We start from the raw sequence: 26410 nt of genomic DNA, 5'->3' as shown, positions 1-26410 counted from the left end.
GCTGGTAATAGCTTATCCAAAGTGACCACTCTCCCTACAATGTGCATGATAATCAAGGTGGGCCATTTCCAGCACAAATCCAGGCTCTCACCCCCCCCCCCTTTTTTTCTTTCCCCCGGGGACACACACACAAACTCACTCTCCTGCTGGCAATAGCTCATCCAAACTGACCACTCTCCAAGTTTTACCAGAACGTCGGGGGGGCGGGGGTAGGAAAAAACAAGGGGAAATAGGCTACCTTGCATAATGACTTAGCCACTCCCAGTCTCTATTTAAGCCTAAATTAATAGTATCCAATTTGCAAATGAATTCCAATTCAGCAGTTTCTCGCTGGAGTCTGGATTTGAAGTTTTTTTGTTTTAAGATAGCGACCTTCATGTCTGTGATTGCGTGACCAGAGAGATTGAAGTGTTCTCCGACTGGTTTGTGTGGGGGGGGGGGGGTGAGGGAGTGAGAGAACCTGGATTTGTGCAGGAAATGGCCAACCTTGATTATCATACACATTGTGAAGAGAGTTGTCACTTTGGATGAGCTATTACCAGCAAAAGAGTGAGTTTGTGTGGGGGGGGGGGGGGGCGGAGGGTGAGAAAACCTGGATTTGTGCTGGAAATGGCCCAACTTGATGATCACTTTAGATAAGCTATTACCAGCAGGACAGTGGGGTGGGAGGAGGTATTGTTTCATGGTCTCTGTGTGTATATAATGTCTTCTGCAGTTTCCACGGTATGCATCCGATGAAGTGAGCTGTAGCTCACGAAAGCTCATGCTCAAATAAATTGGTTAGTCTCTAAGGTACCACAAGTACTCCTTTTCTTTTTGCAAATACAGACTAACACGGCTGTTACTCTGAAACAAATAACCATAGTAGTCTTTTCCTTGTGAGAACAATCTGGAGTGGCATCAACAATGATTGAAAAATACTTGGCATTTCAAATCTCATCAAGGATTGTTGTCTGTACGAGTGACCCACATAGCTCAATAAACTCGTTTTGTATGAGTGTGTAGAGATAATGGACTTACATGCGCTTTTGACTCTCTTGCGATTCTCAAACATGTTTAACATGCTCTGATAAAAGTAGGTCATATTTGCTGAGGAGCTCAACTATGCCTAGAAAGTTTCCATTTGCACGATCACCAATATGTTGACTGGAACCAAAGAAAGCCCATCCCCGCTCAGAAAGAAAAACGATGACATTCAGGATGTACTCAAGAAGTTTTTTCCAGTTGCTAATTTCTGTAGAGAGTTTAGACAAGAGTAAATTCTTAACTGAACTTTCAGCTGATGCTGCCCTACTGGCTGATTTCCATGCAACATAGTTTTCTTTGTGTGACGTTGAACTCTCATGTGATGGTATTCGGTCTTTCAACTTCCGCCAGGGCTCTGTTGATGCTCCATCCTATCCACACTTGAAATCTTCTACTGTAAACGTACACAAATGCTGAATGGTACACAAATGCTGAAAAGACTTAAAAGAAGGAGTACTAATTAAGAACACAAAATGAAACAGTCAGGTTATTATCCTTATCACTGAATCAAAACTCAAGCACGCAAGGTATAATATAACAGGCTGAGCTGAAGACAAAGGGATGACATATATAAACACAGACACGAATACAGAGGGAGGGATATTGTCCAAATATTTCAAATGTGTGTCCTCACAAAACACTCTGAACAAGTTTGTCCTCACAGATTTTCACCTTGAATCTGGGCCTATAGACTACGAAATCTTATGATGATGGCTAGGCTACCAAGCTAGGGCTCAACCAACCAACCAACCAGTCACCTCTTTTAGTTACCATACAAAGATAGTAATGAGGAATTCTCACACACAAATAATTCCTTAGTCAACTAGACGTAAAACTATAAAAGACACTAAAATGTAACAATTCTCTACCTTTCAACATGCACTTGATCCCGCACCAGCCGCTAGTAGTCATTTGTTTATATAATCAGCTGATCTGAGAGGACACATTCATCACTGTCTAATCTTGTGGCATCAGAATGGATATATTTTTATTAATATTTATGAACATTTTAAAATCTTTAATATGACAATCTATATCAGTTAACAAAAAAAATTATGTCTTTTACTAAATCACATCTCTTATTTGCTTAAATTTGCAGCTCTAAGCTGAGAGAGCGTGTTACATTTTGGTCCAATAGGGATGCGCATAAAAACAAGTTGCAAAACTTATCAAATGCCAAAAAATTAACAAGTGTCTAAATTTGAGGCCCCTTTTGAGCTTGAGGCCCAGGCCAAATGGCCCTCCTGGCTCCCCCTCTGGTTGGCCCTGTTTGTAGCATCCCTTAGGGGCAACCTAATGCCCAAATAAAGATGCAGACTTCCATGTTGAAGTCCTTCAAGCAGATGGTGGCCCTGAACCACCCATACACTTGACTCATCAGAAAACCTGTGCTTGTGCAAGCCAGGGATTTGGCATCATGCTTCAGTAGGGGCAACAGCAGAAACCAGCAACCAAATGCTCCAACTGTCTTCTTGTCTCTACCCCAAAAAAAGAAACACCATCAGTCTGCAGGAAAGTTTTACACCATTTTAATGTGCTTCTTGGCCCCCTACCATTTCTTTCAGGCAGGAAAGCAGTATCTTGTGAATGACTGGCTAAATGTGAAGCCATAAAGTGGCTCTGTCTGGTTGTATAGCATCATGATTGCAAACATATCCAATACCATGTTCTTCCATACAGGTTTCAAGTTCCACGGTCTTCCATACAGAAGTTTGTTTCATGGCCCACAGTTTATGTTCCACTGGTTGTATTACACTATTATTAGCATTTAATCCTAATGCTACATAGCATCTGAGCATCAGACATCATCACTATATAGGTGGTAATTTGATTTAATTGTACATTATATGTAAAGTTTGCCATTTTCCACCAAGAATAAAACTTTTGCTCAGAAATAGTGGCATGCTTTCACATTTAACTTCTTATTTCTAAAGGTAGGATCCCACTCATTCATTCTATCCCTTATGTCTTTTACCACATGACTTGTTCATGTTTGTGCTTGTATACAAGATAATGCCATAGATACATTGCGCTGTAATACCTCCACTGTTTGTAATACTAAGTGACCCACTTCTTGAAGCTCCTCCAATCCAGGGAGCAAACTAGCTATTATTTAGGATTAGTACTTCTCATTTAGAGATGTTTTCAAGGGTTTGGATATCGCTCCTAAGTGCTGTCCCACTGCATTTAATTTGTTAGCCAGCATTTCTACATCTATACTATTTAATACTCCGAGATCTGTTCCTGCCCCTCCTAGAGCTGTATTCAGTAAACCTCTTTTTTACTTTCTTAACAGAGTTTCCTCATAAAAGTTGGGTTCCTAGCCATCTCTTCTATCCTATAAACAGGGGTTCTATGTATCTAGCATGTTGTGGTTGTATAAGAACAGCCATACTGGGTCAGATCAAAGGTTCATCTAGCCCAGTATCCAGTCTTCCAACAGAGGCTAATGTCAGGTGCCCCAGAGGGAATGAACAGAACACGTAATCATCAAGTGATCCATTCCCTGTCACCCATTCCCAGCCTCTGGCAAACACAAGCTAGGGACACCATCCCTGTCCATCCTGGCTAATAGCCATTGATGGACCAATCCTCCATGAATGTATCTAGTTCTGTTTGAATCCTGTTATAGTCTTGGCCTTCACAGTATCCTCTGGTAAGGAGTTCTACAGGTTGACTGTGTGTTGAGTGAAAAAATACTTTCTTTTGTTTGTTTTAAATCTGCTGCCTATTAATTTCATTTGGTGACCCCAGTTCTTGTGTTACGAGGAGGAGTAAACAACACTTCCTTATTTACTTTCTCCATACCAGTCGTGATTTTATAGACCTCTATCGTATCCCCACTTAGTCGTCTCTTTTCCAACCTGAAAAGTTCCAGTCTTATTAATCTCTCCTCATATGGCAGCCATTCCATACCCCTAATCATTTTTGTTGCCTTTTCTGAACCTTTTTCCAATTTCAATATATATTTATTGAAATGGGGCAGCCATATTTGCATGCAGTATTCAAGATGTGGGTGTACCATGGATTTATATAGAGGCAATATGATATTTTCTGTCTCTTTCTTAATGATTCCCAACATAGTTTGCTTTTTTGACTGCTGCTGCACATTGAGTGGATGTTTTCAGAGAACTATCCACAGTGACTAAGATCTCTCTCTCTTGAGTGGTAACAGCTAATTTAGACCCTATCATTTTATATATATAGTTTGGGATTATATTTTCCAATGTGCATTACTTTGCATTTATCAACTTTGAATTTCAGCTGCCATTTTGTTGCCCAGTCACCCAGTTTTGAGAGATCCTTTTGTATTTCTTCGCAGTCTGCCTGGGACTTCACTACCTTGAGTAGTTTTGTATCATCTGCACATTTTGCCACCTCACTGTTTACCCCTTTTCCCAGAACAGTTATGAATATGTTGAATAGGATCAGGCCCAGTACAGACCAATGGGGGACACCACTATTTACCTCTCCATTCTGAAAACTGACCATTTATTCCTACACTTTGTTTCCTATCTTTTAACTTGTTACCAGTCCATGAGAGGACCTTCCCTCTTATCCCATGAAAAGTTACTTTGCTTAAGAGCCTTTGATAAGATACCTTGACAAAGGTTTTCTGAAACTCTAAGTATGCTATATCCACTGGATCCCCCTTCTCCACATGTTTGTTCACCCCCTCAAAGAATTCTAGTAGATTGGTGAGGTATGATTCCCTTTACAAAAAACATGTTGACTCTTCCCCAACAAATTACGTTCATCTATGTGTCTGACAATTTTGTTCTTTACTATATTTTCAAACAGTTTGCCTAGTACTGAAGTCAGGCTTACTGGCCTGTAATTGCCAGGATCACCTCTGAATCCCTTGTTAAAAATTGGTGTCACATTAGTCATCTGGTACAGAAGATGGTTTAAATGATAGGTTACAGACTGCAGTTAGTAGTTCTGTTGCAGTTTTATCCAAACCAAAATGTCCTTGGCTTTCGGATAAACTAACCAAATTATTTTCTTAGACATGTGGGTACCACCAAGACCGGCATTGTGTCTTCAATATCCTTTTAAAAAGCCATTATCAGCCTTTCTTTATTTCTGAACATGTAGTTGCAGTGTTTTCCTTTTTGTAGGAGATCTTGCAATTCCTTGTTTTGCTTTTGCAAGGCCTCAATATCTAGCTGGCTTTTTATTTCTTCATCCCTGGGTTGGACTTTATATGCTTTCTTGTTCAGTTTGGTCCATAATTGTTCTATGCCCATTTGTGCTGCTTGTTTAGCAAGCCCATCCACCTGATTATTCAGTCTGGAAACTCTGGACTGATCTTTTCGTTGGGTTTTAACCTTGAACAGGTGGGTATCACCTCTTTGAGTTGTTGCAAGCCTCCACGCATACAGTAGGTATTTAGAGTGAGCCACCCGGCTTACCGTCAGCTGAGTTCATGGGTCTCTGGATCCATACAGGTGTCCATTCAGATAGGGCTCGGACCACCCAATCTGAATCGGAACAGATGAAAAGGTTGACTTCAGGTTCAACTGCATCCAGTACTGCTGATACCACAACCACCTTGGCAGTTTGAACTGAATAAGGCACTACGCTACCTTGCAGGATGTTCTGGGTGTTTATCTGCAAAGCTGGCACATGGCTTGCCATCCTTATAGAAACAGCTTCTGTCAACCACCCAAATATCTAGTCCTTTCATCTTTGCTTCTTGATAGGAAGCTCCTATCTGGAAAGGTGACTTGACTTGCTGCAGGTCTTCCAGCGGCAGAGGACACTCATGGTCCTCTCCTTGAGACAGTAGGGCATAGGGAGCGATGGATAACTGGGGTGCTTTACGCATTTCTATGTTTTTATTTAGTAAGCTGAGGGTCCATCCTGCTAACCTGGGGTTGAATACCCTTCCTTTGTTAATAGGGCCTGACAGGATGTATTTTATCGGTGTGTGGATGATTTTAAGAACCACAGGAGACATCCCCATTAAGTACTTCCAGTGATTCAGTGCTCAAGTCAGGGCTAAAACTTCCTTTTCACAGGTCGAGTACTGTTTCTCAATGTCACTAAGCACCTTCAACCCATAGGCAATGATTTTGTGTGTCCACATCCATTGTCCTGGAGCAATACAGCACCCAGGCCTCTTTCAGGTGTTTCCAGTTGCAGCTGGATTGGGGTATCTGGTTTTGGATATAAGTGCTTGCTTCAGTTTATTGAAGCCTTCTTTGTGCTCCTCACCCCACGCCCATTCCTTTTTTCAAAAGCAGGTACAAGGAATGTGCTATCTCTGCATAGCTTTCCACAAATTCCCTTGAAAAGCCATTATGTCCCAGAATGGATCTTAGAGCAGAGATATCCTGAAGTTCTGGGAGTTTACATATTAACTCAATCTGCTGTATATCAGGTCTCCTTCTATGCATGCCTAATTGTATACCCAAGTACATGACTTTTTCCATTGCCATCGGCATTCTGGATTGCTGTGGGGCCAGGGATGAGGTTGGAGTGCAGGAGTGGGCTCCAGGCTGGAACTGAGGGGTTCAGAGTGTAGGAGTGGGCTCAGGGCTGGGGCATTGGATTGGGGTGCAGTAGGGGGTGTGAGCTGCAGCTGTAGCCTCGGGGGTGGGGGGCTGGAAATGAGGGGCTTCAGATGCAGGAGGGGGCTCAGGGCTGGGGCATGTGGTGTAGGCTCTGGGAAGGAGTTTGGTGTGGGAGGGGATTCTGACATGGAGCAGGGGATTGGGGCACGAAAGGGGGGTGTGGGCTCTTGGAGGGAGTTTGGGTGCGGGAGGGGTTCCGACCTGGGGCAGGGGGTTCAGGGCTCCAGCTGGGCAGCACTTACCTGAGGCAGCTCCCGCAGTGGGGCTGTTCTGGCTCCGTTTTGCTCCCAGAAGCAGCCGCCATGTCCAGCCCCTAGGCAGAGTTACAGCCAGGCAGCTCTGCGCAGTGCCAGGGCAGGCAGGAGCTGCACGGAACCAGAGAGTGTGCCTTAGCCCCGCTGTTTTGCCAACCAGACTTAACGGCCTGGTCAGCAATGCTGGTCGGAGCCACCAGGGTCCCTTTTTGACTAGGTGTGCTGGTTGAAAACCAGATGCCTGGCAACCCTAACATACACCTACAGTAGAAGGTATATATGCACAGACATGCAAAGGAGAACTCTTTCTGTGTGACAGCCCATTATACAGTTGATCAGGCATTATGGTCATGTAGGCCTTAATATTTTGTTCACCTTAAAGATTTACACATTGGTTTCTCAACCTACCACCTGAATATATCAGCTTCTTTAATACAAATAACTTGTTTATCTTCGTTAAAGATCAGTTATATATTTTATATTGCTCTACTTCTACACAAAATAGAAAGCATGATCTGAACTACTTGCAATGTTTTGTGGTCAGATAATGAAGCTTCCTCAAACTGAAGGGGTCTGCTACAGAATGTCTTTACAGAATTTTAGTTTTCTGATAGTTTATTAAATCTTAATTGATACCTTCAGATTTTTGTCTAATAATGTTATACCTTATGATACTATACCAAACAGTGTAGCATGTTCTGCTATAGCTGTATTACAAATCTATAAGTGTACAGAATAGAAGAAAAATGTAAAAGGGGAAGTTTCTTCACAACTTAGCAAGAGTCTGTGGTTAAGCCTACCTAGTTAGAGTTACACAACCTACTTCTCCTCTGTGTAAAACACAGAAGCAACATCTGTTGTTTGGCAGAACTTAAGGCAAGTTACGCCAAGATTCTGGCCTATATGTGAATGTCTAATATGATTATTCAACTTCATATTTTCTGTATCACACTACAATGCTCTTCAGGAAACAATCATGACACAAGCCCAGGAGAAGAAGTTGCTGGTGGAGAAAGACAGAGTTGAGTCTGCCTCTGAGAATATCACCCAGAAAGTAGTGTGTGAGAGAGGCAAACCAACAGCCACTTCTTCATGACCTACTGTATAAAAGACTAAAAATTTACAGAACTTAGTTGTTGGGACTGAAAAGGGAGCGGATTCCCTGGAGGATTTTCTTTACAATGAAGAACATACTTATACAAATTCTGAAGAGACAAGGTGGGTGAGGTAATGTCTCTCTCACTAACAGAAGTCGGTCCAATAAAAGATACTATCTCACCCACCTTGTCTCTCCAATATCCTAGGACCGACATGTAGAAATACCAAGGGTTGACTGTCCTTAAAAGTAAGATTTACAGCCCCAAAGAGTGAGACTTTCCAGGTGGTGTCTTAGGTCATTGCTTAAGATAGGGACTCTCATCTTTGGTCTATTTTACCTTTTGTCCCTGGACTTTATTGTTGCCACCACCAAGTGTCTAACAAAACATAACCGGGAAAGAGCCAACTTGGAAACATCTTTCCCCCCAAAATCCCCCCAAGCCCTACACCCCCTTTCCTGGGGAAGGCTTGATAAAAATCCTCACCAATTTGCATAGGTGAACACAGACCCAAACTCTTGGATCTTAAGAACAAGGAAAAAGCAATCAGGTTCTTAAAAGAAGAATTTTAATTGAAGAAAAAGTAAAAGAATCACCTCTGTAAAATCAGGATGATAAATACCTTAAGGGTAATCAGATTAAAAACAGAGAATCCCTCTAGGCAAAACCTTAAGTTGCAAAAAGACACAAAAACCGGAATATATATTCCATTCAGCACAACTTATTTTATCAGCAATTTAAACAAAACAGAATCTAACGCATATATAACTAGATTGCTTATTAACCCTTTACAGGAGTTCTGACCTGCGTTCCTGCTCTGGTCCCGGCAAAAGACACACAGACAGACAGAGAGAACCCTTTGTTTCCCCACCCCCTCCAGCTTTGAAAGTATCTTGTCTCCTCATTGGTCATTTTGGTCAGGTGCCAGCGAGGTTATCTTTAGCTTCGTAACCCATTACAAGTGAAAGGGTTTTTCCTCTGGCCAGGAGGGATTTAAAGATGGTTAGCCTTCCCTTTATATTTATGACAACATGCCTCCCTATGTCCCTCTGTGTCTGTTGTAAAAATTGAGTCACCTTTGTTTCTCACAAGTGATCAGTTAAATTGTGCCAATCCAGACCAAGGGTAACAGAAATTACACACACACACACACACACACACACGTAAATAGTATGTGTGATTACTAGTATATAATACGCTGGCATTACATCTACATTCATCCACTGGGGGTTAGCTGATACTTTCATCTTCCCAAAATACAGTTTCCCGGGATGTAACATAGTCCATTGTACAAAACACAAGTAACATTTTCTAGTTCGTCCCACACACGTTCCCAATGATGTATCCCTACTACATGGTTCTGTGGTGACAGGTAGGGACAAGCACACCCATTTTGATGGCTCCACTCCGTACACCCTCAGTATCCAATAATTTCTCCTCTATCCCAGTCCACTGACCCATAACCCAGGGTAGCCAAAAGGATCTCAGGGTCAATTTTGGGAGCAGGCTCACTTTCCATATTTCTGTCTCCACAGACTGTCTGTGAGCAATTTTAACAATACATTTCACCTAATAGCAAATCAGGCTTAACCATGCTGGAAAAATATTGCATCCATTCATATTTGTAGGTGTTGAACAAGGACCTCTTCCGTTTTTTTAAAAGATGCGTTAATACCCTAACATTTCCAGATATTACCCAAAACATTTTGTGTTCAAGTGATGTTAAACTAAGAATTTGCATCTCAGTACATCCTATGGCCAAGGCAGTTTTATTCCCTAATTTTATTTGTTGTTTATACAGCAGCCAGGTGGTGGTGTTTAACCATCACCACATATTCCATATTGCTTTTAGGTTTTCCAGACCAATTTGTACCAAGTCCACGGTAATATCTACCTGCTTGTGAATGAGACTATCTTGCAGTTGTGATAAGGAACTTAACTTATTCTTAATTACCTCCAGGTCTACAGTATTCCTAATCCCTGCTCCAAAACCAATCCCTCCTAATATGGAGTGTGCTACCTGAGGATGTTTCCCTGTTAGCAGACTGGCATTCCTTGACCTCCACCCTTCTGCAACATTGGTTTCTGTAAATACAGTTAACATGCTTATTAATCCTTTTCTGCCTAATGCAGTAGGGTTTTTTTGGTATCACAATACACAACAATGCTAGCAACAAGACAAAACACAATACACAATTTTTGTCAAGACAGTAGATTCATGTATTCTGGGTTGCTCTTCAGCTGGTATCAGCTTTTCCAGATTTTCTGAAAGACAAAAGAAACATGTTTCTACCCCTTTTGGAGTGGCAGATTATTGCTTAAAATATCCCTTTCTTTTACAAATACCATTGCTGATTACAGGCAAAAAAAGAGGAATTACCCACATACTTTCCTGTGTTTTTGTTCTATAGGCAGGCCAGGTTTCAATGTGTTCTACCTTTTAAGGGTAGAGGGTGAATTATCCCACTGTTCAGCTTTAAGTTTATTCACAGCTAATAGCTGAGAAGCATCATTACCATAAGACCTTAAAGGTTTTTTTCCAAAAATCATATACAAAAGTATCTTGTTATACCATGCCTTTTATTTAGGCAATTTGTTTTTGAGGCCAATGTGTTCAACATCCTCTTGAAATCTTTGCATAGGCTTTTTAATTTAATGATCTCATTGCAGTTTTGGTGCATTAAAAGGTAAGGGTGTCATACATATAAGCAGACCCCTTTTGTACCTGTCTTCAGATTTCAGCCCTGCATACACACAAAAAAGCATGCATATATTATATATATATTTTTTTTTACTTAGGTGTTACCTCAAGGGGAATAAGGTAACGCTTCAAAGGGAAAACTCTAGAAATGGTAGAGGAAGGGGAAATAGAAACGGAAAGCCCCTTTTCTCAGAAGAGCAGACTCGACTCTCTTCCGTGTCTGTCACCAGTTAGATTAGCTGACAATAGGTGTGTCCCTCCCTCCCTGTGTGGTGCAGTGAAAACTAAGAGAAGACAAAGTAACATGGTCCAACAAAGGTAAGTCTATTAAGGGTAAAGGTACAGAAACTGGGTAAAATAGGGGGAGAAACAAACAATGAATCAGTGACTGGTTTAGGAGCTTGAAGCTCAGACCCACAAAACTTCTCTTGGTTTTTGAGAATACAACAGATAACCCCAATACAGAAACCTTTCCCTACTATTTCTAGGTGCAGTGGACACAATATACGGATGCGAGGCCCAGGACCTTCTACTCTCTGGCTGATTGGGAGCCTTCGAGGAGGACCACTGAGGAGTCCCGACAACTGATGGGCTTTGTTGCAGGTGGGGAGACCCTCAGGGATGCTGATCACCAGGAAAACAGCAAGACCCTTCACAGGTAAGGTGGATTTGCTGTGGTGGGGATGTCAATGTTAGGCCTCTCCTTCCTCGTCTCGCTATGGGATGGATGGTGTTTTTCTCACTGGCTCTGGAGCGTTGGGAAGACCTGACCATACACGCGCTGCTGCTGGAATGGAAAGCACTGCGAAGGTGCTGAGCAAGATCTTATATAGTGTGACGGGGCAAGGCCAGATGACTATGGAAAAGTAGTGGGAGATAGATATATTAGCTCCAGGCTAAACAAATCCCTGGTACCAGGTTAAGTGAAATGGCAGCTGCTCCAGGTCAGTTAAGACATTTGGGGCCAATTAAGAACTTTCCAAGAAGGCAGGGAGAATGCTAGGTTGATTGGGACACCTGAAGCCAATCAGGGGCTGGCTGAAACTAGTTAAAAGCCTCGCAGTTAGTCAGATGGGTGTGCATGTCAGGAGCTGTGGGAGGAAGTTGTGCTGGTGGAGAGGCTGAGTAGTACACACCATATCAGGCACAAGGAAGGAGGCCCTGAGGTAAGGGTGAAGTGGATCTTGAGGAAATGAGGGCTGCTGTGGGGGAAGTAGCCCAGAGAATTGTACGTCATGTTTCTAAAAGGTCAGCTACCATAGCTGATACTATTAGGGTCCTTGGGCTGGAGCCTGGAGTAGAGGGTGGGCCCGGGCTCCCTCACCCACCTTTGCCTCTTGATTAATCACTGAGCCTGGGAGACAACAGAAACTGTGCAAGGAAAGATAACCTCACCTCCCTCACTGGTTTATGATGAAAATGGATCAGTAGACTGTGACCCTTGTCTCTAGAGAGAGAAGGGTTATGTGGAGGGTCACAGTGAGCCTCTGAGGCTAGCGAAATCTGCCAGGAAATGCGGGACCCACGGAGGCAAGGACAGAGCTTTGTCACAATAGTCTCTATGGCAGGAAAAGTTCTGAGGGAATGGAATGGTGGGGGCTGGCTCTAGTGGGAAAAGCTGATTCTGTCCAGTTTGAGCCAAGGGAATCCCGTGTCTTAACTGTAAACAAGTCAGCTTACAAAGATGGAGTCTGAGGGTCACAGTTCATATACTCCATGCTGGATTTCATTAAAACAGTGATTCACATAACATTTCCTCATAAATACACTTGAGACAGCTAATTGAACGCATTAAACAGTACCCACATTCCTTACTTATTTATACCTAATGTAACCCTTTTGCCCGTCAGAGTTAGCAGCAACAAGGGCCGGGTTCAATATCTAGGGGATCCGTTCCAATAACACAATGCAAACCGCCTCGAGCCCCCACCCAGTGACCTGGGACAAATATATACCACCCCCGCTGGGCACCTCCAAGAGGCAATACTTCCCCTCTCACAAGCACATAGTCTCAGTGTAGCAAAAAGCCTTTTAATAACAGAGAGAAACAATGTGGCATTATGTTGGGGAAACACCACCAACAGGATTCATAACACAACCCATGAGCAAAAAACCCACCCCAAGCAAATTGGGGCATGTCCCTTTCCCTTTGGTTCTTGAGTCCAGCAACCCCAAATCACCCAACGTGCCAAAAGTCCCATGACCCAAAAGTCTCTGTCCCTGGTCAGGGCAGCCCCAGAGTTCGAAAGTTTATCTGTGGAGCTTTACCTCCCAACCTGGGTGGAGATGGGACAAGGGTAAGAGGCACCTTACATGATCTGAAGCTGACCGCTCCATAGGCCTTCGCTCCACTCCGCCAGCCACCCCATGAACTCCTTCGCTCAGCTCCGCTCTGCAGCCCACCAGCAGCTCCCGCCGTCCCACGAACTGCTCCACCAGCCTGTCCACAAGGCACTCCAGCCATCCCGCAAACTGCTCCACATTATATCTTCAGGCTCCTCCACTACTTAACACAACGCTCAGTGATTTCAGCTCTTAGTCAGTTCAGCTCTTTGGTGAATTCAGCTTGTAGTAGGGGAGCCTCAATGCTGGTGCACTGTTAGCCCAAAGTGAGCTCAGCAGCCTGTAACTAGACTTCTAATGAAATCAAAATTAGCTCTGATATTCCATAGTGGAGAGAGGAGGAAGTGCAATTAGCATGTAAGGCCCTCACCAAGGAGCCTATGCCACCAAGTATTAATACCTGTCCCCAGCCTCTCTCAAGTCACAGAGTTTTGGAACCCATGACCCTTGCCTAGCGAGTGCTCCTTAGTTGATGGTGAGTCCCTCCATCATAACAAAAGGCCAAGTACAGTTCCAAGCACAGTTCCCATAATCAGGGTAATAATTTATTCTTCCTGCCCCAATAACAGAGACACTGGGGATCCCACAGCAGCCAAAGTGACCATTTGGGCAGCTATGGCCTCATTCTAGGCGGGGTGGGTGTGCCTATGCAAATGAGATCGGCCCCTGAAGTTTTTTCACAACTTGCCACACCTCACCACCAGATGTCAGGGTGGAGCTCATCCTGACACTGCTTACACTAACATAGGGTTAACTTGTTCCTCTCTTGTTCTTAGGTTTGACTCCTTTTTCCACCTTCCTCTGGAGGGTCATAATTTGAGCTTTTTGGTTTCAGGTTGGTTTGTTGTAGCTCCTGAGGCCCCAGTCATGTAGACATGACGCTGTACAAATACAGAACAAAAAGATACCCTCTACCCTGAAAAACTTACAGTCTAAGTACAAGCCAAGAGAGAAATAAAACAGACAAGAGAAGCACAAGGCAACAATGACACCTGTGCATGCATAGTATCAAAGCCTTCTTTTTAGAGTTATTATGGCATGGAAGATAGCACCTCAAATATGAAATCCTAGAAGGAACTGATGTGGAGCACCTGAGAAACAACTGATGGTACTATATTTTCTTGTAGAAAGTGTCCTCTGGGATCTCATTTAACCTCCTTATAGTGCTCCCAAAGATCCACATCACTGTAACCCTCCCTCTGGCCAAGGAAAGTTGGACAGTTTATGCAGCCTATTGTGTTCCAGTAATAGTAACTTAATGAAAATGACTCTTTACAACATGAGAATTGGAACATTTCAGTGACAGAGCACCCACTATCCTTATAGTCTGTTACCCTGCCTCTTGCAGTTATCCATAACTGATACTTAAGACAATAGTGAAAATAGTCCATTTTTCACCCAGTATTTGAAAAGAAGAATGAAATAAGAATTGGTTTTCAAGTAACACTGCTGGTAGATTCTTCATCTAGCTAACATAGCAGCAATGATAGTCTTTAAGATAAAATATGCCTTCTTGCAAAAAATCTGGTTTGCCGCAATTATTTCTACTGGGGAATGCCACTGGATGATTACATAGACTGTAATGGAGGTAATTTCCTTTCTATCCCATCAAGTGCTCCATCACTTTTATATTATGGGACATGGCTCACAGGCTCATCAAGTTAACAATTGTCATATGCATTATTTTACATATCTCCCTCACACTAATCTTAATCTTTAAATTTTCATTGTACCAATCTGGAAATTTTCAATTTTACCTATGCCTCTTTTTGAAGTGAGGCTGATCAGACGAGGGAGGAGTATAAAAATATTACTTGAGCATTCAGGGGTGTAATCAGGAAGGCCAAGGCACAATTGGAGTTGCAGCTAGCAAGGGATGTGAAGGGTAATAAGAAGGGTTTCTACAGGTATGTTAGCTGTTGGATCATATTAAAGAAGTTCTGTATTAAAATCACAAATGAGTTTGATTCCCCAGAGTTTAAATTCCAGGGTATTACTAATTAAGAGGTCTCTTGGGTTTTGGTACTGTTTCTCTCCCTCTATGTGTGAAACTTGCAAGCTGCTAGCTGTGTTAGTACATTCTAAGACAGAGTCTGTTCTCAAAGCAATTCACACAGAGAGAGACTCAAAGCAATACTCGAACAACAGAAACAGCACCCAGAGACTCCCCGCCCTTTTGTTGTATTAACAATTGTGATTAAAATAGAGATAGAGGATGTATGTGGATGGATGCTTGGTGTAGATAATAACTGAATGATCAGGGAGGTGCCAGCCTAAGAATCCAGTGTCCATCGGCTGAAGAAGGAGTCAAGTGGAAATAACCAGAGGACCCCCCGGAGGGCAGACTGGAATCCACCCAACAGCCTCAAGAATGGGAGAACCAAAGAACAAGATAACATCTTGGAGCCGTCAGGAATGTGCTATCTGCTGATTGATTCAGCAACAGCATGATGAAGCAATTCCCATAGACTGGCATAGGAAGAAATTCCTATAAAAATAGACTCTAAAAAGTGAGAACTTTGGGGTCTGATTCTGCAAACCAACTTCCAGGAGCATCAGATGAGCATCTGACAAGGCCCTGCTCCCTCCTCATGTCCAGGCCACCTGGCCAGTGGCTTGGCATGAGCAACTCTAAGGCTGGTAACTATGATAACAACCTTGCAGAACCTGTGTGTGTGGGTGTGTATATGTGTGTGTGTGTGTGTGTGTGTTTGTATGAATGAATGTGTGAATAAATATGAGATTGAATGGAATGTTATAGCTATAACTAACTGCTTACTATGATTCTTTCTGTATTCACAATAAATGTGGTATTTTGCCTTTTTCCCTTTAATAAGATCCTACTGGTTTTTATTTTATTGGTACAACATAGCAACAAGAAGATGGTCAGGGAATGTGTGAGACCCTAACTGAATGGGGGAGACAGAGGAAGGCAGGGGAAAAATCCAAAGGGAAGGCACGTGGACCCACATGCGCTTGCACACTCAGTCTTACGCTGGCTGTTGTAACAGTCCCAGCTGATGGCATGGCAAGCAGCTGAGTCCAGGAGTGGCGGCAGATGGTAGGTAGGAGTGGTGGAGGGGGCAACAGTGGTGGTGGGGGTTGGGGAGAAAGATGGCCCTCAGGTGGTATCAGGAACAGCAGGGTCAGGGTCCCTCACTCCCCCTCTAGGGAGCAACCCCTAGAGGGCAGCAGCAAGCAAGCAAGGAGGGCAACTGGCCAGCAAGGGAGCAGAAGCAGGGGACCTGGACCAGAGGGAAACTGAAGCAAGCCCAGCAGCAGCACCTAGCTGGCATCCTGCTCACAACAGCAGCTCCACACCCATACAAGGTGGCAGATAAGCCAGCCCTGCAGCAGTTGGGGGAAATATGCAACACAGCAGAGCCAGGGAGCAGTGGGAGAGGGGAGATATAGAAGCTGTTGCCGGCACAGAGTGCCCGAGGCAAGCAATAGCAGGGTTCGTTGCCCGGTATGCGTTGCCCAATAATCACAACGGGGTGGAGAAGCAGAAAAGTTTATTTGAAGCTTCAAGTGGTACAGGGAGACATTAATCTCAAATCCTGCACACAGAGCAGGAAGTTACACAGACTTTTATACATTTTTTTTTCAGCATATTTATTCAATAGCAAGCTGCCCTAAGTATCCATATAGCCAGCCAATCCGGTATACCAGCTACCTTTTTCTTTGTACCATCTGTTAAACCACATAGAGTTGCTTTGTTTAGCATTGTTTTGCCATATCTGCCCTGGCTGGCCTTGCAACATATTGTTGCAGATCCTCAGCATAACTGCTGCGAGTTCTTCCAGGCGGGGGGGGGGGGGGTCACTGTCAGAAGATCTTTCTGCATATCAAAAAGCCTCACCATCAGTGGATTCATTTTTTCTAAGCCCAAGTCAATAGAGCCATCAACAGAAGGAGAAAAGGCTTCGATCTTCAGTTGCCTCACACTATGATCTTGGAAATAAGGAGCAGTGGCACCATTCAGCAGACAGGTTGACTTGGTTCTTGCAGATACATGATCCTGTTGCACAGTCTGGAGATATCTTTAAACAGGGGGCTCAGGTGGTTTGCACTCGCAAGAGGAATATAGTGCTGTGCTACAGAGTTGTAACTTTCACTTTTGCACGTGTCACCGGGAGGGGGGTGCGTTTGGTCATATTTTGTACATAAACAAGGTGTAATAAATAAAACCAAAAAGTGACTTATCAAAGTTGAATATAAAAATTAAGACAATTAAAAGACATTCAAACAGTATAACCAGATTTTCACAAGTATTAATGTTAACAATGATACAAATAGTGAGTGGATTTTCTTTATGTGATAGAAGGATTGCAAATTTGTGTCTGTGTAACTTTGTATATGTAATATACTGTATTTTAATAATCCTGTTTCCTTGGATAAAGGCATCAGCTAAATTAAATATTTAACCCTCATCAGGATACATTGAAAACTGTACAGAAAATCTTGGGCCCAATAAAAACATTCATAAAAAAAATCAAAGCTTTCTGAAAAAACATTACAAACAGAGTACTAGCTATAAGTAACTATACGAACCCCCCACGCCCCAAAAAAGGCAAACAAATTACTGCTGGGGAACCCAAGTGCCCTGAATAGGGTTAATAATAATAAAGTTGAATATGTTTAATTGATTACTGTTAATTATTTTTCAGTGAGGGGATTCACTCTAGGTACAAAAGGAATTCATAGCTACTCTGCCATTTGTGTGGAGTATTTCACATTTCAGAGGGAGAGTTACAGCTTTTTCCTCCTTGATGGCCACAGAAAGGCTCCTGGCAACACAGCATATATTTAAAAGAAGTTTTGCCTGTTACTGGGATAATGAAGGGCCACGAATTTTTCCACCATGGTTTAAATTTTGAACTGTATTTTGCAGAACCTGCAAACTTTCAATCAAGTCCTACTGTTTTTTTTGGGCAAACTCATATGTTTGACAGTCAAGTATTCACACACACAAACCCCATGTAGCCACCGCGTGCGTGTGTGTGTGTAGAATGTGGGCCTGAAATCTGGTTACCACAGTACACAAGCTTGGAAAGCAGCTTTCCAAACTCCGAGCCCTGTGCCCCAAGCCCTGGATGTATTGTTGTCTCTTGCAGTGCCTGAGTAAAGATATTTTAAATCTTTATATATATTTTTATTCAAAATGAGTGAGATAAGCTTAGGAATGCATGTGAGAGACTGACACCCAGTGGGTGACACTTGACATGTCTGCATTCCTGGAATACTGGACAGCCAGGAACATAGTGGGGGTAGGCCCACTGGAGTGAACCCCTCCCACCATCATGTGCCTGTGAGGTCCAACTGCACAGGGAGCACCATTTTGAAGATATGCTGCTCCACCCCTCCAATCTGTGGCAGCTGCTTTGTTTACCTATTGATGGAGCAGCCTTTAGCTATTTATCATCAGTATAAAAACTGAAAAGGTTTGAATGAAGTTGATTTCATTGACCCCAAAGCTTCATGCTCTCATGGGAGAGATCTGATATTTTAAAAAAAGCTTACATTCCCAGGCACAAGTATTCTGGTCTCTAAGCATCTGCTGCAATGCTTTTCTCATAAGCCAACATATACCTTACTTTCTTATGCTTATTGTAACTGTGTGACACCCACTTCTCATTAGGGCCTCCTTTTGGTTAGGTGTGTCTGAACTGCTCACAGTTTACGGTGATCCCTTCTGGCAGATCCTCTGGTGGTTTCTAGTGATTCACCCCTCCAGCCGAGTCACTCATGCTCTGTTCAGAGCACAATTCAAACAGACTCATTCCAGGGTATTAGTCTACCAGCTGGGGCTCTTAACAGTTCAGATCCCCTTTTGGGGGTTTATCACTATCCAATTGTAGGTTACTTCCCTAGTGGCCTATTGGGGGGAGGAGACAGGTCTATCCACTACTCTGGATCACAGTTCAGGGACCCTAAGAATATCAGCCACACACCACCATGTCCCTTTAACTAAACTGCTTTCAGTTCCCTGGGCTACTTCCCCACAGCCCCAGCCCTCACTCAGTTCTTCACCCTTACCTCAGGGCCATTCTATGTTCAGGCCAAGCAGCCAGCAGGAGTTCTTTCGTGCTCCCCCAGTCCCTGCCTGCACTGAGCTGCAATGCCCTTTAGCTTGCAAGGAGCACTATCTGCACTCTTATAGCTCCAGCAAAGAACTAACCTTTGTCTGCACTGCAGCTCTTTTATACTAGCCTGGAACCCTCTGATTGGCTAGCACCTTGCAGCCTCCCCCCTGACTGGCTGCTTTCCTGCACAGTCTCTCTCTAGGCTGCTTGTTCCAGCCTAAGGGGGGGATCCACAGGACCTGGAAGCCAAGTGATTTCGGAGGACAACTAATAAAATAACAGGAACAGGAGCGTGGGCAACAGGTCAAACAAAGGGAGCCTGATGGGGACACCGAGCAGAGAACCCCAGACAGCACCCACTGCTCCTCAAAGGTGTCAAGGGAGTCAGTGGACACCGCCCAGAGGAACTCTGCTTGGATGCGTGAATGGACAGAGGATCAGAAATAGGCCCCACAGTCACAGGAGTCTCCATCGGCTAGACCGCTTGGAAGATTAAGCGTCTTTCCGGGGACACAGGTGTGACAGGAGCCTGAGGCCTCCAGCACGGGGCCTCGGGGCCTAGTCCACGCTGTCACACTTACTCAGACTATGCAGGCAGGATTGAATAAACCTTGGTTTCTTATGTGCACAGCTGTGACAGTATGTCATCCAGCTAATAATCAAACTGGATGAATGACCATCATGGGCTTCTCAAGCCACTTCAGCACATTCATGCATGCGAGATAAGTGTTGGCAGGGAATCAAGTGATACATGTGACAAGTTCATGATGCTGCTGAACAATAAACATCTTTGGGCCATTGCTAGCTAAAGACAGACATATATGCATTGGTGTGGCATTAATTTATGAATAGCCTGCACAGGTATAATTTTGTGAAATCTGGCAGATGTTTTTGTAAGCCATTTTGACCCACCCATAATAAATGTCAAATATGACCTATTTGCAACTATACATCCATACCTTTCATGTGGACCCTTCAGAATAATTGGTGTAGGCTCTGATACATGAATTACCTGTTGTTCAGACAACGGGGCATTAACTTTCTGATTCTATAGTAGTATTCCGTATTGTCTTTGTGTAAGGTGCTGCTTCCAAAGTAGACATTTTTCTGGGTTTCATATTTAGCAAGTGAGGTGCTAGATATTTTGCAGCTAATGTTTTTGTGAAGGCAGCTCGGGGGGGGGGGGTTGGGCAGGTGGGATGCTTTCATTTGTTTAAGACACGTTACAGAGCCTGTTTTAAAAAGGGATTATCAAAAGGTGTTTTGGCTAAAAGCTTTCTGCATAGCCTCCTGTGTATGCTGTGAAAATCAACTGTTATGAGAATGATACTTCATGGAATGATCATAGTCTTTGCATGTCTTTGCCTTAAATTTGAGTGACACCTAGTGGTTGATATGTATTCATTCAGTAATACTAAAGCAATGAGTGCCTATGTCAGTTCTTTATATGATCAGTCCTATGCTGAGGCAATTTAATCTTAGGACACGGCCACACTAGAGAGTTTACAGTGGCGCAGATGCACTGATGTAGCTGCGCTGCTGTAAGCTCTCTAATGTAGCTGCTCTAAGCGGACAATTTAGTTACATCCTTGAGCGACATAAGTTATGCTGACATAAGCTATAGTGTAGGCATAGCCGTAGTAACTCATAAGGAGAGTTCTGTATTAGAAGTAGGGCTGTCAATTAATCATGGTTAACTCACGTGATTAACTCAAAAAATTAATTGTGATTAATCGCTGTTTTAATCACACTGTTAAACAATAGAATACTAATTGAAATTTGTTAAATTTTTTGGATTTTTTCTACATTTTTAAATACAGCGGACCCTTGCTAGAGCGCACATCGCTAGAGCGCAGATTCGCATATAGCGCGGTTGTGGCGATGGAGCCCAAATTTAAATATTTAAATTGGGATCCATGGCAACGCGGCCCCCTCTATAACGCGGTCCCCACATTAACGTGGATCCCGAACCCCATGTTCTAGCGAGGATCCGGTGTATTTTGATTTAAATTACAACACAGAATACAAAGTTGTATGGTGCTCACTTCATATTATTATTTTTATTACAAATATTTGTACTGTAAAAATGATAAAATAAATCATACTTTTCAATTCACCTCATACAAGTACTGTAGTGCAATCTCTTTATCATGAAAGTGCAACTTACAAATGTAGATTTTTTTGGTTACATAATTGCACTCAAAAACAAAACAATGTCAAACTTTAGCGGTTACAAGTCCACTCAGTCCTACTTCTTATTCAGCCAATCGCTAAGACAAAACAAGTTTGTTTACATTTAAGGGAGATAATGCTGCCCACTTCTTATTTACAATGTCACCTTAAAATAAAACAGGCGTTCGCATGGCATTTTTGTAGCCAGCATTGCAAGGTATTTATGTGCCAGATATGCTAAACATTCGTTTGCCCCTTCATGCTTCAACCACCATTACAGAAGACATGCTTCCATGCTGCTGATGCTCGTGAAAAAAATAATGCGTTAATTAAATTTGTGACTGAACTCGTTGGGGGAGAATTATATGACTCCTGCTCTGTTTTACCCACATTCTGCCATATATTTCATGTTATAGCAGCCTCAGATGATGACCCCACACATGTTGTTTGTTTTAAGAACATTTTCACTTCAGATTTGACAAAACGCAAAGAAGGTTCTAATGTTAGATTTCTAAAGATAGCTACAGCACTTAACCCAAGATTTAAGAATCTGAAGTGCCCTCCAAAATCTGAGAGGGATGAGGTGTGGAGCATGCTTTCAGAAGTCTTAAAAGAGCAAAACTCCAATGTGGGAACTACAGAACCTGAACCACCAAAAAAAAAAAAATCAATCTTCTGCTGGTGGCATCTGACTCAGATGATGAAAATGAATATGCATCACTCTGCACTGCTTTGGATCGTTATTGAGCAGAACCCATCATCAACATGGATATATGTCCCCTGGAAGGGTGGTTGAAGCATGAAGGGATGTATGAATCTTTAGAGCATCTGGCACGTAAATACCTTGTGATGACGGCTACAACTGTGTCATGCAAACACCTGTTGTCACTTTCAGGTAACATTGTAAACAAGAAACGGGCAGCATTATCTCCTGCAAATGTAAACAAACTTGTTTGTCTGAGCGATTAGCTGAACAAGCAATAGGACTCAGTGGACATGCAGGCTCTAAAATTTTACATTGTTTAATTTTTGAGTGCAGTTATATTTTTGTACATAATGCTACATTTGTAAGTTCAACTTTCATGATAAAGAGATTGCACTACATTATTTGTATTAGGTGAATTGAAAAATACTATTTCTTTTTTTTTAACTGTGCAAATATTTGTAATAAAAATAATAATATAAAGTGAGCACTGTACACTTTGTATTCTGTGTGGTAATTGAAATCAATATATTTGAAAATGCAGAAAACATCCAAAAATATTTAAATAAATGGTATTCTATTATTCTTTAACAGTGCAATTAATCGCAATTAATTTTTTTAATCGCTTGACAGCCCTAGTAAGAATACACTTTTAAATGGCTAAAACCTAACTTAACAAGCTATAGTGTTTGTTGATGGTCCTTACCAATCTTCCATTCCCCCTTGGCTGAAGGACCCATCTTTCTCAGCTTCCAAGAGCTCTGGCCCTTTGTGTCTGTCCAGTGATGGATGCTGAGATAGTTTCTCCTTTCTCCTTATATCTTCCCAAACTTACTGTTTTGTCCCAAATTTAGGATGACCTCCTGCTGTTCTTCCCTTTCTGTGGACTTCCCATTGCCCTGCTGATTTGTATGTAAATGGAGCTTCTGCTGTTTTTGGTCACACCTTGCTTAATTTCATTGGAGACAGGAAGACAGCTGCCTTCCATTCTGTCTAAGAAAAGGTCTGTTTCTCCCTGTGATTGGTCACAGGCTTTAAAGTATAATATTATTAAGTATCCATATTTTCTCATATATGTTAAGACATACATTTCACAATATTAATCACCAGTGGATCGTTAGCTTTCAGAAAAGACCTTATCTGATACACTTTTATAATACAGTAATATTGTATACAGTCAGTTGATTCAATTACTTATCATTTGAGGTTCAGCGGCCTTGCCTTTATAGCCCAGATAAAGTTTGTCTCCCCTGCTGAGGTATAGATGCAATGCTGTCTTCTCCCCCACTTGGTGGCTTTGTTTATCATATATGTAAATAGGCCTTCATTGTCTCTGCCTGATGAACAGGCTGGACAGACAGACAAATACACACTCCTTTGTCCAGGGCAGACTGGGCTTATGGATTGCTTGTCAAACACATTTTAAGAATGTAATTCTAGCACATATTCGTAACTCTGTGTACAGACCCTATGCATACATTGGGCATGAATGTTAATGATCAGTGAGTTATTAGTTTTTCAATGATATCTTACATGCCACCTTTTAGATACAGATTATGACAACAGTGAGTTAGATGTTATGAGTATGTCAGGCCTAACAGGAGTTGCTGACAAAAAGTAGTGAACCACAAATGGGCCTCTGTGTCATAGCTTCCCAGGGAAGTTGTGGAATCCCTGTACTTGGAGGTTTTTTAAGAACAGTTTAGACAAACACCTGTGAGGGATGGTCTAGGTGTACTTGGTCCTGCCTCAGTCTAGGAGTCTGGATTAGATGACTTCTCGAGGTCCCTTCCAGTCCTACATTTCTATGATTCCATGTTTTTCATTTGTACTTTTAGTTATTTTCCTAATGACAGGTTTATTCTTATTGCCTGTATAACCAAATCAACATGTTTTAATGGTTATTTACAACCAAATCAACATGTTTTTAGGGTTATTTACAACCAAATATAGAATTTACACTAGTTTGATACTTCTTACTAGTCACAAGGATAAACCATAAACATTTATTATATCACTTAATATACATTTATTCTGCTTAATTTCTACATTTATTCTGCTTAATTCCATTTTGTTGGAAAATGATGACTTTAGGAAACTAATTATGTAATAATACTCATGATTTATGTCAATCTGCATTTGGATGAAACTTGGCATTCAGTTAAAGCAGCATTTAATTTCTTTTATTAAATAAAATGGCCCTAACTGTGTTGGATAAATAAGAAAAAATCAAAAGTAGTATTAATTGTATTAACAAAGCAGTTCAATTCATTGATTTGTTTTTGGGCATCATATCCTTCAAATATTAAACACCTCCCACCTTGCTTTTATTCACAGAATGGAAGATAATGAGCTTTCAAACTTTTTCAACTCCTAACTGGGCTCTCAACTTTAAACGAACTAGTCCAAATGAAGAAAATATTCTCTCTGCATCTGCAGAGAGGTGATTGCCATCAAAAGTTGGTTTAACACTTCAATAAATTCTTGTTCCAATTGCTTAGCCACCATCTTTCACCAATTTATTGGCTTGACTTCCTTTAAACATCAGCAAAAACCATGTACAGCTTGAATAGTTTGCTTTCAGCCCTGAAATTGATTATGGTTGGCGTGATTGATTGGCTGATTACTGGATGCTGTAATGGACTTGCATCCCCTTTTTCTACTGGCCTCTTGTGCTGTCATGACATTGATTCTTCCTCTTAATCCCGCCTCTCTGGGGCTACCAATAAATTCAAGACAGGCTTCGTGTGGGAGAACACCCCTTTATTCAGCAAATAATCTACCAAGCAAGAAATGAAATCTTATCAATAAAGGGAAAGGTAACTACCTTTCTGTATCCAGAACTGTAAAATCCTTCCTGGCCAGAGGAAAAACCCTTTCACCTGTAAAGGGTTAAGAAGCTAGGATAACCTCGCTGGTACCTGACCAAAATGACCAATGAGGAGACTAGTTACTTTCAAAGCTGGAGGGGGGCAAAAAAAAAAGGGGGTCTGTCTGTCTGTGTGTGTGATGCTTTTGCTGGGACCAGGTCAGGAATGCTTTTCAGAACTTCTGTTAGATTAGTAAGTAATCTAGCTAGAAATGTTAGATTTCCTTTTGTTTAAATGGCTGGTAAATAAGGTGTGCTGAATGGAATGTATATTCCTGTTTTTGTGTCTTTTTGTAACTTAAGGTTTTGCCTAGAGGGATTCTCTATGTTTTGAATCTGATTACCCTGTAGGGTATTTACCATCCTGAGTTTACAGAGGCGATTGTTTTACTTTTTCTTTAATTAAAATTCTTCTTTTAAGATCCTGTTTGCTTTTTCCTTGTTCTTAAGATCCAAGGGTTTGGGTCTGTGTTCACCTATGCAAATTGGTGAGGATTTTTATCAAGCCTTCCCCAGGAAAGGGGGTGTAGGGCTTGGGGGGAAGACGTCTCCAAGTGGGCTCTTTCCTTGTTCTTTGTTTAACACACTTGGTGGTGGCAGCATAGGGTTCAAGGACAAGGCAAAGTTTGTACCTTGAGGAAGTTTTTAACCTAAGTTGGTAAGAATAAGCTTAGGGGGTCTTTCATGCAGGTCTCCACATGTGTACCCTAGAGTTCAGAGTGGGGAAGGAACCTTGACAGGCTTCGTAGGGGAGAACACCCCTTTATTCAACAAATAATCTACCAAGCAAGAAACAAAATCTCATCACCAAGGGTTCTAGTCCCTGCCCCTGGAATTGAGATTCTCCGCTAAACAATCTCTGAATCTTCCTTTAAAGCAAGAAACTCCCAGCTTTCTACTCAGAGCTGGAATACAGCAATCTTTCCGTTATCCTTCCTCAGAGCTGAGACACAGTTCTCACCAGTTCTCTGTTTTTACACAGCTTCCCTCAGTTCTCCTACTGGAGCTGGGCCTAATAGTAAGCTAATTAGGACTCAGTCAGAGACTGTTGAGGGAGAGAAACTGGGAAGGAAGGTCTCCCAGAGGAAGGAGATCACTGTAAATGTATCATAATAAGTTTAAGCCTTAAGTTGCCATAAATTCAAATGTATTTTAAAAGGTTTATCTTTTTGAAAGAAAAACTTATTTATAATTTGAATAAAAAGTCTGATTTAAATAAAAAATACGTTTATTTCTTAAATAATTGATCCCTATCCACCCTGCTGCCATTGGAGACTGTTGGCATGGTATGACGTCTTATGGAGAACTGAGGATGTATTCCCTTAATGCCCCTGAGAAACTACTCTGCAGTGGTTGATGGAAGCAGAGGGTAGACTGTGAACTAACCACTTCTTCTGCTATTTATACAGTTGCCTGCAACTGCCGTTCCATTTTACTGAACCATGTCTCCCTCTCTGCACACTAGCAACTAGCACAACTGTGATCCTCATCAATGCCTCTGGATGTTACTGCAATGGGTCATTGCACACTGTACCCTTGTGCTCTGCAGCCCCATTTGTAGCCACTTATGGAGCAGTGGA

The 26410-nt window shown here is 42.2% G+C and overlaps 1 long non-coding RNA gene across 2 annotated transcripts in view; it reads left to right on the top strand.

Annotated features, from left to right (window-relative positions):
- Positions 1 to 25179, top strand: part of LOC311514152 — a 31164-nt gene extending 5985 nt beyond the window's left edge. Inside the window, exons 3-5 of one of the 2 annotated variants that reach the window (XR_014709836.1) lie at positions 11146 to 11315; positions 22816 to 22964; positions 24299 to 25179. This is a non-coding gene — a long non-coding RNA (uncharacterized lncRNA). Of the gene's footprint in view, positions 1 to 11145; positions 11316 to 13835; positions 15802 to 22815; positions 22965 to 24298 lie in introns of those variants that run through there. The other variant, XR_014709837.1, reaches the window with a different exon arrangement.
- The last annotated feature ends 1231 nt before the right edge of the window (positions 25180 to 26410 follow it).

Source organism: Lepidochelys olivacea (genome assembly GCF_965140295.1).
Source record: "Lepidochelys olivacea isolate rLepOli2 genome assembly, chromosome: 1".
Lineage (NCBI taxonomy): Eukaryota > Metazoa > Chordata > Testudines > Cheloniidae > Lepidochelys > Lepidochelys olivacea.
The sequence above is the reverse complement of the archived record's forward strand: the minus strand, read 5'-3'. Positions and strand labels throughout refer to the sequence as shown.